The 12,116-nt window shown below is 39.1% G+C and overlaps 1 long non-coding RNA gene across 2 annotated transcripts; it reads right to left on the bottom strand.

Moving 5' to 3' along the window:
- Positions 1–5,978: 5,978 nt before the first annotated feature.
- LOC118350593 (uncharacterized) lies at positions 5,979–10,588 on the bottom strand. Of its 2 annotated transcripts, none has more exons than XR_004804658.2 (3): positions 10,345–10,588; positions 8,273–8,325; positions 5,979–7,304 (listed from the first exon to the last, which is right to left on the bottom strand). It is a non-coding gene; the product is annotated as an uncharacterized LOC118350593 (long non-coding RNA). The 2 variants fall into 2 exon arrangements; XR_004804657.2 differs by having other exon boundaries at positions 10,398–10,585.
- Positions 10,589–12,116: the final 1,528 nt, after the last annotated feature.

Here is a 12,116-nt window from a genome sequence, read left to right as displayed (position 1 = left end):
GTATTACATGGTACAGGGATTGTGATTATGTAGAAACATATCCTTATTTTTAAGTGATACACTGAGAGGTGAATTGTCATGATGTCTAAAACTTCTTTTCGAATAGTTCAGAAATGGAAAAATAAATGTGTATGTATATGCATACATGTATGTGCATGTGTAAGTGTGCATGTACATGTGTGTATGGGTAAACAGAGGCAGAGAAAGAAAGCAAATGTGGCAAAGAATTGAAAGTTGGCAAATCCAAATGAAGGATCTTTGGCTGTCCATTATATTCTTTCAGTTTTTCTAGAAGTTTGAAAATTTTCCAAATAAAAAGAGAAATAATAAAACTTTAAATCTATAAATCATTAAAAATTAGAAAAATGATGACAGTCAGTATTAATTTGAATGCAGTGAAATCACATATAGTGTTGACAAGAGTCAAAACTGGTGCAAACTTTTTTGCAGAATAATTAGCAATATGAGTCAAAAAACACATAAAATGAAATAGTATTTGATTCTTAGAATTTACTTAAGGATGCAAACATGGACACATATTATGGCACAATTTTTAAATTTATTTCACTGATGTGCAACCTAAATACAAGAAAGTGGAAAGTGACAAATCATAAGTATACAACTCATTGAATTTTTACAAAGTGAACACCCCATGTAACTGGCCTCAGATTAAACCACAGATTAGTTCATGTGGGCTTGCAACATTTTTTATGTCTCCTTCCAATCGAAACACTCAACCTGACCCTCATGACAACCATTGTCTTGACTTCTAATACTGTAGGTTCAGTTTACTCATTTTTTAATGTTTAAATTTTGTGTTAATGTTCTTTTTTTTTAAATATTTTTTTTCAATTTTTACTTATTTATGATAGTCATAGAGAGAGAGAGAGAGGCAGAGACATAGGCCGAGGGAGAAGCAGGCTCCATGCACCGGGAGCCCGACGTGGGATTCGATCCCGGGTCTCCAGGATCGCGCCCTGGGCCAAAGGCAGGCGCCAAACCGCTGCGCCACTCAGGGATCCCTTGTGTTAATGTTCTTAATTGTTAAATCTTCAAGCTTAAAATAGTATAAAATATTTGACCTGAAAAGAAGGATAGATAAATGAGTAAAAGTGTATGTGTGAGTAATTACATTGTTAATAACAGAAAAGATCTTGGAAGCAATCTAAATGACCAACAGTAGAAAATTTGATAAACAAATTATGACATATTCATGTAACAGAATACTCTTCATTCATTATGGTTAGGTATCTACACACTTAATAAAAATGACCATGAGGGGCGCATGAGTGGCTCAGTCAGTTAAGTGTCTGCCTTTGGCTCAGGTCATGATCTCAGGGCCCTGGAATTGAACTCTGCATCAAGCTCTCTGTTCAGTGGAGAGTCTGCTTCTCTCTCTCCCTCTCTGTGCTCTTGCTCTCGCTCTCTCTCAAGTAAATGAATAAAATCTTTAAAAATAATAATAAGAGTGACCCCTGGATGGCTCAGTGGTTGAGCATCTGCCTTCGGCTCGGGGTGTGATCCTAGGATCCCGGGATCCAGTCCTACATCAAGTTCCCTGCAAGGAGCCTGCTTCTCCCTCTGCCTATGTCTCTGCCTCTCTCTCTGTGTCTCTCATGAATAAATTAAAAAAAAATGTCTGTTAGATCAATAATTTATAAATTAGTATGTGTAGTGTAAGTATATTTTAAAATATCTATATTTATATAATGTACAAATATGTATTTGCATATATTATATAATTTGTATAATTATATATACTTACATAATTTGTATATATTTATATAATATACAAAGTATAAATACATATACTATGCACACAGGGGAAAAAGTCTATAAATACCTATTTCCAAATATCAGCTTTTATTTCTTAGTGGTAAGATTACATTTGATTTTTTCTCGATCTCTTTCTTAATTCCTGAATTCATCTACAATAAGCATATGTTACATTTATGATAAAAAGGTATTTCTGTATAACATATTAATAAGTTGTTAACTCAGAATAACTATGGAATTATAAGTTCCAGTAAAGAACTGAATTATTCTTATGTCCTTGATGCCTAGCATGAATGAATAAATAAATAATAAATGAGTAAAGAATTATTCATTGATTATTTACAAGGTCCTTAGCATGGTGCTTGGTGGCAAATAAGACACCACTGTTCCTTCCATATGGGTAACTCAACTAGAAATGTGGCATTTATTGATATTATTGATATGTTTTGCTCCTTTCTGACACAACTAAGAAGGGAAAAAAAACATTCTCAGTAGAGGAAACAAAGAGATCCAAGATTTTTGCATTATTGGAGGATAATTTTTGCTAGAAAAGTCCACCAAAAAGGAATCTATGTAAAATGAAGTCCAAGTTTCACAAAATGGGAAGAAAGCTCATTTTAAATTCATCTTAAAAAATAGAAGCAGGGATCCCTGTGTGGCGCAGCGGTTTGGAGCCTGCCTTTGGCCCAGGGCGCGATCCTGGAGACCCGGGATCGAATCCCACGTGGGGCTCCCGGTGCATGGAGCCTGCTTCTCCCTCTGCCTGTGTCTCTGCCTCTCTCTCTCTCTCTCTCTCTCTGTGACTATCATAAATAAATAAAAATTAAAAAAAATAGAAGCAAAAATTGCGGGGAACATTTTTTTACCTAATATTTAACAACATTTAAGTTGACAGAAGCTATGTATAATTTATAGGACCACAAAACAAATTGTTTACTATTTTCTGGGTAAGATCATTTTTCTGATCCAATTTCATTTTAAAGTAAAGCAATATCCTTTGCCTTTGGAGTGACTTTTGTCAAACTAATATAAAAAAGATGATATTTACAAAAGTCTTCAAGAGCTTCATCAGTTTTGCCAGGGCTTGTCTTCATCATTTGATATTCCAATGACCTTCAAACTCACTGACTGCAATTCCCTCCAAAACACTTCAAATCCATATTTTAAAACTGTTCTTACTCAATTATTAACAGAAATAACTCTGTCGAATCCTCATTAGAAAATGGTTTTGTAAAAAAAAAAAAAAAAAGAAAGAAAGAAAGAAAGAAAATGGTTTTGTGTGTGACATGGGTAGTTCTCTTATATCTTCATCAACTTCATGAAATCTTACTTCATTTACAAAATTGACAATTTCACTTTGCCACAGACATCAGGTAATCAGTCAGAGTGAGGTACAGATTCCAGAGTCAAGGATTTGAGTTTTCCACCTTGTGACCTTAGGGACTGAGATAATGGACAATCAGTGGATAGGCCCCATAATTCTTAATGGTAACAAAGTTTTATTTTATTTATTTATTTATTTATTTATTTATTTATTTATTTTGGTAATAAAGTTTTAAATCTAACCCTCTATTCCAAATTTTATATTATTCTACTTTCAAGAATATATAATGAGTTAAAGGGAAAGGGCAGCAAATACCAGTGAATATGGAAAAGAAAATACGAGATAATACTTAATTCTCACATCCTGGTTCACAAAACAATCCATTCCATTATTGGAAAAAATTGGAGTCAGTGCTTTCTTTGTTGAGCCAAAATTGCCTATCCAGCATTTTTTCCATTGGGTCTGATTATGAACATGCAATCATTCTCATCCTTAATGAATTTCTAATATTTGAAAATTGCATTTTTATATCCCATCAGTCATTGTTTCCCTTGACTAGTATCAACTGTTCCTTATTTGGGGTAGTTTTCAGAATTCTCTTGCCCTGCCTGTTCTCTTCTGGATCCTCTCTAGTTTATTGGTGAATGCCCCTCTTAAATTTGGAGGCTTAAAATGGAACATACTAAGCCTAGTGGGAGCTGAAAACTAGGGGACATTCTGCTTTTGTTGAAATTGATTCCTACGAGGCACTTTGCAAGTCTTGCCTCATGTTATAGTTGTAATTTCTTCAACAGATACTTATCGAGCACCTACCATGTGCCAAATACTTATCCTGAGGACTGGCACTACAGCAGTGAACAAAACTGAAAAAAATCCCTGCTCTATAGGATTTAGCATTGTTAAGAGATTTAAGTAGAAATGGAAGTCCCCAGACCTCTCCAACCTGTACACCAGGATTTGTCACAAAGCTGCAAATTCACTAAATTTCATAGAGAAACAATGCAGTTTGTTGATATTTGGCTAATTGATCTGATCCTCCCTTTACGGGCTCTTCACCTTAGTGGCAAAGGGAAGGACAACTTCATTTTAGTCCAACTTAGTATGTTTAGTCCGATTCAAATCTTTAGCAATCTCTTTAGGTAAATGCTCAGTTACTATGGATAAAATTCTCTATCTTTGAGAGTTCTGACTTTCCTTCTAAGATGGTTTCTGGAAACATGGGATATGTAGGAACATATTCATGTGTAGGAAAAATATTCAAAATACTTATATTTAACGACCAGTATCAATTAGAAGAGACTTTGGCCATAAATAATCAGTATGACCAGACTAGTGTATACCAGATGAATATCAGTCAGAGGTAGGAGGGCTGCTTATATGATCTCATGGGAGGAGGAAGAGACCTCAGATGGACTCATTCATTGTCCTGGAAACCCTCCTTGATCTCCATGACAGAGTGGCAGAGTGGCTATTCTAAATTATTCCTGACTATATTCAGATTTCTGGCTCCCACCATTGGAGCACATGATCCTGGTCATTTGTCTCCAAATTTAATGTCTTCAAACACTGCAGCCTTTTGGCTATGTTAATGCAGTGTATACAGAGGAAACTCCAGGCCCTTTCTCCCCGCACACTGTCACTCCCTCGCACTTTATGAGGAATCTGCAGCTTCACTTAGCCTCCTTCTTGTCGTCTTTTAGGGCCAGAATGGACAGAGACCTAAGCTGAAGGCTGGAATTCTCCAAGGGGTCTACATTCCTCCGGACACTGGCCACTAATCTCTGTGTCCTTAGACCCTCTTAGGGATATCTGGTTGCTTCTAGGTCCTCACCACTGCTCTGCCTGTGGTTCAACCCTGGAAGCACATAATAAGTGTGTGAAGAGGGATAAGAATATGGCATCTAATCCCTCAATCAACCTGTACTTCCTCTCCCTTAAGATGTCCAGTCTTGCTGGCTAGAAAGGTCCAGTCATGGACATTTTGCTTCCTCTTTAACTTTTCCTTTTCCCCCCAGCAAGCTTGACCTCCCTCCATAGGTGGAAAAGTTGTTACCTTTGCATTGTGGAGGAAATTCCATGATCCTGGATTCTTTGGTTCATGGTCCTCGATATACAAAAGGAGGAGATAAAGTGATCTAGAAAAATCCTTATTTTTCTTAATGCCTGGTTTTTACGACTATTGTCTTTCTAAAAGTCATCACTGGGATTTAAATTTGATCAATGGCCAATTTGTCCTAGGCTATTCCATACTTTCTTTCCTTGGGTTGACAGACTTCAAGACTTGGCCCTAAAAGCTACAAGGAACATTTTAAAATAAATAAAAAGCATTGATTTAATATTTGGGAACAAATTTACAATGTTAACCTAAAGAATGAACTTTATTTTTTTTCCACAGGAGCTATTTCAGTATCATCTCTTGGCCATAAAAATAAATCTAAACTTGGTAGAGTAATTTGAGAAGACAGAGCAAATTTCCATGAAGAAATGTATAAAACTGAGAAAGTTACCTGTATTGCGATGTTAAAAAAAAAAAAAAAAAAAGTCAATCATTGGCCAATTTACTTGAGCAGCAGAGAATAAAACCAAGAGATAATCACTTGCACTTACAAAACAAATAGCAGTTTAATTAAATTGCCCATCAAAGTCATTCTAACATATATGAAGGAGACCAGTGCTAATAAAACAGATTTGAGACCTGCCTATATTATCCACGGCACCACTTCAAGCCACCATCTCTCCAAATCTCAGGAGGCCAAATTGCACAGTGGTCATGTTTCATGCTGTCCATCCAGGCCTGTCAGAAATCCCTGTCTCCTCTGCTCTTAAAAATGAAAACTCTTCAACCTGGAAGATGAGTTTTTTATTAGTGTTTCATGACATGCCCAGGACAGTGTCCTCTGCCCTTGGAACAAAATGAAGAACTCTGTGACAAGGCAATGATATTGTGGCAAGTGGCCCATAAGACCCTCTCATACTCTTTGGGGACCTACTGGGGAGGCAGTGATCACAGAAGCCTGGCTACTTGTTTTCTTGATGCCTGTGTACAACACAATATGGCCACTTGGAGATCCTTTCTGAAACACGAATGGTTTCTTGTTCCTTTATGGGATTTAAACATTAAACAAATTCATTTAAACATGAATTTGATGCTACTAAGCATTACCTGTCAAATGCAGTCACAGAGAAGAAATTTGAGGACAGGACTTCTAAAATATACTTACAGAAACTGAAATTTCTACAAAAACAGATCCCCACTGGGCATCCCTGACTTTCCCAGGCAAGTGAATTAGGATGTCCTTGCCTTCAACTCACAGAAATGGTTGATAGGGTGATGTGACATCGCTTTATTCTTAATTGTTATCCTTGAGACTACCATGCATCATCTTACTCATTACATGTTATCTTGTTTTGTTGGCTATTGTTTCACTTCTGTTAGTGTGAATGCTTTATATAAAGAGCTTTTGGGTGTAGGAGACACCAACAAATGGAACTGACTTAAACGGTAATAAAGAAGGTTTATTTGTTCACATAATGGGCAATTCTAGCTGTGGCATGGGTTTTAGGAGAGCCCTGATCCAGGGGTCTGCATGGTCGACAAGACTCTTCCAAGTTGGTGGTTTATGTTAGTAGCATAATTATAACTGTTATTGTTATATCTAGGTTACAGATTAGGAAAACCAAGAACCAAAGACTGGAAGTGAATTATTCAAGGTCAAATGGCAAATAAGTCACAGATCCAAGACTCAAGCCCCCATCCTGAGACTCCAAAACCAAAGAGGATATAGAGCTAAGGCTTTTTCAACAGTTTCATTTAGGTTAATAAATGAGTACCCTGGGAAAACAATCTGCTTACATTTATCCTTTAATTCAATGGGATTATTGGGAACTTATTGCGGGCCAGACACTTTTTACTATCTCTTGCTACATAACAAATAACCCCAAAATGTATTGCCGTAAAGCACTAATAATAGTATCTCTCATGGTTTCTGTGGGTCAGGAATGCAGACAGGACTCAGTGGGAAAGGCTTGTCTCTGCTACATGATATTTGAGGCTTTAGCTTAAAGACTCAAAGGCTAGGAGTTGGAAGATCCCCTTTTAAAATGGCTTTGTCATTTGGCTAACATGTTGGTGCCAACAGTTTGGTTCCTGTCCATGTACTCCATGGTGCTACTTGAATGTCCTCATGATACAGCAGCTGGCATTCTGTGGAATGAAAAATCCAAGAGAGCAAGTCAGGAGGTGCAATGCCTTTTAATTCCTAATCTAGGAAGAGAAACACCACCATTTCCACCATGTTCCATTGGTCATACTGAGCAGCCCTGAGTCCGTGTGAGTTGGGGATAAAAGAGAGGCATGAATACTAGGAAGTGAGAATCACTGTGGTCCATCTTAGCTACCACTAGTGCTTTTCCTCCACATTGTAGAAACATGAAGAAAAATCCCTACTTTATGGAGCTTGTTTACTAGTAGAGGTGCTATAGGAGATCAGACAATTTAAAAAACAGATAGGTGACAGGTGGTAATACATGCCACTGAGAAACATAAACTCAGGAAGGTCTAGGGGCATAGCCTACCCACAAGTCACTCTTGTACAAATTAGAAGAAAGTGTGTTCCTCTGGGACAATAAATAAGGAAAAACATCCTCTACTCTCAGGCTGGTCCTGGAAAGGCGTTACAGCCCTAGAAAGCATTGCAATTTCAAATATATGATCGGAGAAATCCTCATTTTCCCTGAGCAAAAACTTGAAGGGAATGTGAGTCCAAGTCATGCTGCTATCTAGAGAAAGAGCTTTCTAGGCCACAGGAGATGTGAAGATCCTGGGATAAGGAAAAGAAGGTAGCTCTAAGGAACCAGATTTATTTAGGTGCTTGCACTGATTTTAGGTATTTTAAAAGCTCAAGAAAGCTAACAAGGGTAAGTGATGGATACTCATTTATTTCATTTCTTCTATTTCTGGGACCCAAGTGCAATCGAATTCTCTCCAAGTTTAGCCTAGAACAGCATCTTCATATTTGCTGTATGTCTGGCTTGATACCTAGTAGGCTCTCAGAAATGGCTTATAACTGATAATTTCATATTCTCCGTAGACAGCCCGTAAAGTGCACATTTTATTTCATCTGTGGGCGGGTATTCGATACTGAAGTGGAGCAAATGGAAAAAATTCCAAACCTTATTAGGATTCCAATTCTCTATCTTCCAAGGCCACTTTGTCGCCCTTGATCCTAAAGCGTGGCAATAAGATCATAACAGAGATCTTTAAAAACTAGTCGAATTAGAAGTATACGTTTATAACAATGCCGTTCAATTCTCTGTGTTAAGCATACTATTTCATGAGAATAATTTCCCAAGGTTGTAAGAATTAAGTGAAACAATGTACATGCTTTGCACATTGTAAAGTTACAGGAATACTTTTGCTGCCTTTCATATCACTAGAATAACAGAACATTCCAACCCTGCTGAGAAAGACTATGTTGTTACTGTAAAAGAGCATAGAATAGGAACAGGAAACCTGGATAGTCCCCAACTCTGGTGATAATTAGCTGTGTGTTCGAATAATTCACGATATCTCTTAGTGACTCAGTTTCTTCTAAGTAAAATAAGACCTACTAGACCCACTTCTCAGCCTTTCGTTTTTGTTTTTGTTTTTGTTTTCTCGCATTGAATAGACTGTCTCCTCTATAGGCGAAGTTTGACAGTATTTTCCAAGGGGAGGTGGGCGGGGGGGATGGGGTGACTGGGTGAGGGGCACTGAGGGGGGCACTTGATGGGATGCGCACTGGGTGTTATGCCATATGTTGGCAAGTCTTACTCCAATTTAAAAAATATGCAGAAGGAGAAGAAGAAGGAGAAGAAGAAAGAAGAAGAAGAGGGAAAAGAAGAAGAAAGAAGAAGAAAAGGAAGAAGAAGAAGAAGAAAGAAGGAAGAAGAAGAAGAAGAAAAGAAGAAGAAGAAGAAGAAGAAGAAGAAGAAGAAGAAGAAGAAGAGAAGGAGAAGGAGAAGGAGAAGGAGAGGAGAAGGAGAAGAGAAGGAGAAAGAAGGAGAAGGAGAAGAAGAAGGAGAAGAAGAAAAAGAAGAAGAAAGAAGAAGAAGAAGAAGAAGAAGAAGAAGAAGAAGAAGAAGAAGAAGGAGAAAGAAGGAGAAGGAGAAGAAGAAGAAGAAGAAGAGGAGAAGGAGAAGGAGAGGAGAAGGAGAAAGAAGGAGAAGAGAAGAAGAAGAAGAAGAAGAAGAAGAAGAAGAAGAAGAAGAAGAAGAAGAAGAAGAGGAGAAGGAGAAAGAAGGAGAAGAAGAAGGAGAAAGAAGGAGAAGGAGAAGAAGAAGAAGAAGAAGAAGAAGAAGAAGAAGAAGAAGAAGAAGAAGAAGAAGAAGAAGAGAAGAGAAGAAGAAGAAGAAGAAGAAGAAGAAGAAGAAGAAGAAGAAGAAGAAGAAGAAGAAGAAGAAGAAGAAGAAGAAGAAGAAGAAGAAGAAGAAGAAGAAGAAAGAAAATTTTTGCCGTGAACCTGGGCCACGGACAGGCTCAGGTTCCGCCTTCGACCAGTAGGGGGCGCCAGAAGAACTCTCAAAGCCCGGCCAGTTCTGCTAAAGTCCTGCACCACTGAGCTCCAGGTGGTAATTGCAAACCAGAAGTGTGCGTTTAGCATAAGATCTATTTTTAAGAAATCCCACAACTGGCTGAAAGGATTGCTTTGTAAACAACAGGGTCCTAAGTCCTGCTCCAGCACATCTTCGCTTAGAACTCTATTTGTGGCCTGGCACCCCACACTTTGGAATGCTGGAGCAATTCTTGTGCCACTACTTCACACTTCTTAACACGAGTACCAGCGGTCAAACCAGCTGTCTTTCATGTAAGAGTATTTAAGCTGAATTTGTAGTGAATCACTGAGCTCTCCTGGAGCCTCTTGGTCTCTGGCACGACGTTACATTGCTCTCTTTCATTTGCTCCCTGAATGGGTGGCAGATGGTAGGATGGCTGGATGGACACGAGTAATAACCAAGCACTGGTCCACCTGAATTTTGACAGACTATACATTTAATGTCATCGTTGACTGTGAAAGACAAGGTTTCTTGAGATAAAACATCCTGTGCACACAGCAGGGGCATTCGCTCTGGGCTCCAGGTCTCCTAGCAACTGCCCTGCATTTACTCGTCCTTCCGGCACAGTTTAAACATCAACACCAGCTTGTATTTCTATCCCTCACCCCGTTACACACACGTCACAAAATCAACTCCGGGGAATAATTTACCATCATTTTGTCTCATCAGAACATTAACCTCACGATTGTGCTCCAAGCAGTACCTGCATCCTCTTTTTGCTTTTGACAAATTTATAAAGCAGGAGTATAGTCAGGGAGGAAAATTGCCCTTCCCTTTCAGGTGTTAAAGACATCAGACTGTTCTGAATTGTCTTTCCTAACATTCTGGAACGTTTTTTAAGACCTACAGCACTCAGAAGCCTGGTAAGCTGTTTCCCGGTTTTAAAGATTCATCAACTTTATTTTCCATCTGTGGAGATAACCTAACCTGCGAATGCCCACAGAGCGCAGGAAGGCCGTTTGCGCTGGAGGGCTGCTGAGCACAACACATAATCTCTGGGCTCTTGCAGAGAGAGAATTTTGCGTGATGACTCATGCAGACAAAGCTTCAGTTCGGGCTGGAGGAGGGGGGTGGGGAGGAAGGAAGAGCATATTTACAGGAAAATCACAGGGAAAGAAAAACAACATTCTTGCTTTTAAAAGGATGAGTTTACTTGTCAGGTTACAATCACAGAATCATAAATGGGAAAAGCAATTTGGACTTAAGGGTATCAGACCTACCCCTTTTTTAAGAAAGTCGTGAAGCCAGACAGCTTATGGGACTTGCTCGGGATTACATAGTTAATTAGTGGCAAACTGGAAGCTCCAGCCTAGTTCCTGAACCCCACGATGCTGCCTCCCTACAGTTCCCTACAGCTCCTTCTCCCTAAGCAGACTTACCATTGAGAAGAAAAACCAGGCAGCCACGCTAGTTTCCCTGATAAAGGTATTCTGCTGCCTTTCAAGTAAACACATTTATGAAAACTTTACAAATTCATAAAATAAGCAGGAAGCCCTCATTCCTTCCTATATGTGATATTTTTAATGTGGTCGCTATACACTGGGGGGATTCAAAAACTGACACCGAGTTCACCCTTTGGCAAACATCTTAGCGGTGCTACTTTAGAAATGAATCAACAAATCTGGCTTCAAACAACAAAGCACATTTTAAAGCCGCAAACATTTCTCTGGGGAGAGCATCCAAATTAAACCCATGCTGCTGGCCGTCCTTCATGAGCTGCTAGAACACGTCCGGCCGCATGATGGCAGTGTTCCTCGGCAAATGAGCCCGCTAGACCAGCTGCGGGGGGGGGGGGGGGGGGGGGAATCTGAGCCAATGCAGATAAAACGTGATCTAGATGAAATTGCAAATATAGATTAAAATTTGGGGGGGTTTATCCACAGAAACCGTATCTTTCCTTATCATATTTTCCTAACAATGAATTTCTCTGTTCAGAATTTGCCACGGGTTTAGGATGTTGTAGATGAGTTTCAAGACATGAGTGGCTAACAAATACAGAAATACAGTGTTTGGAGGCGGGAAGGAGGGAAGGAGGGTACGGGGTTGCCCGTTTCTTGTTTGTTTGCACTGCAAGTGGTATTAAGAGCACTTAAAATAATAAACCAAATGCGTTCTGTACCGTGTGTCTTCAGATTCTTTCCAGGCCGTTATTGTTTTATGAGTCTCTGTCTTTGGGTGTGGGAAAGCAAGACGAGCTTGCTTCTCATGCTCACAATTTTCCTCTTAGGCTGAAAATATTCCCTGTAAGACCAGAGTGAGATTTCCTGAGTCTCTTCTAAAAAGGCGTGAAGCCACAGATGGAAGCTAAAGCAGCGGCTACTGTCAGTCAAGGCCGCGGGCAAGACTGTGAAATCAAAGATTTGTTCCCGTTTCCCAGCCCCGGTCCTTTCACTTGATCTTAGCCAAAAGGCCGAGAAGCGAT

This window comes from Canis lupus, chromosome 14 (genome assembly GCF_003254725.2).
Source record: "Canis lupus dingo isolate Sandy chromosome 14, ASM325472v2, whole genome shotgun sequence".
NCBI classification, from domain to species: Eukaryota; Metazoa; Chordata; class Mammalia; order Carnivora; family Canidae; genus Canis; species Canis lupus.
This window is presented reverse-complemented; position numbering and strand designations above follow the sequence as displayed.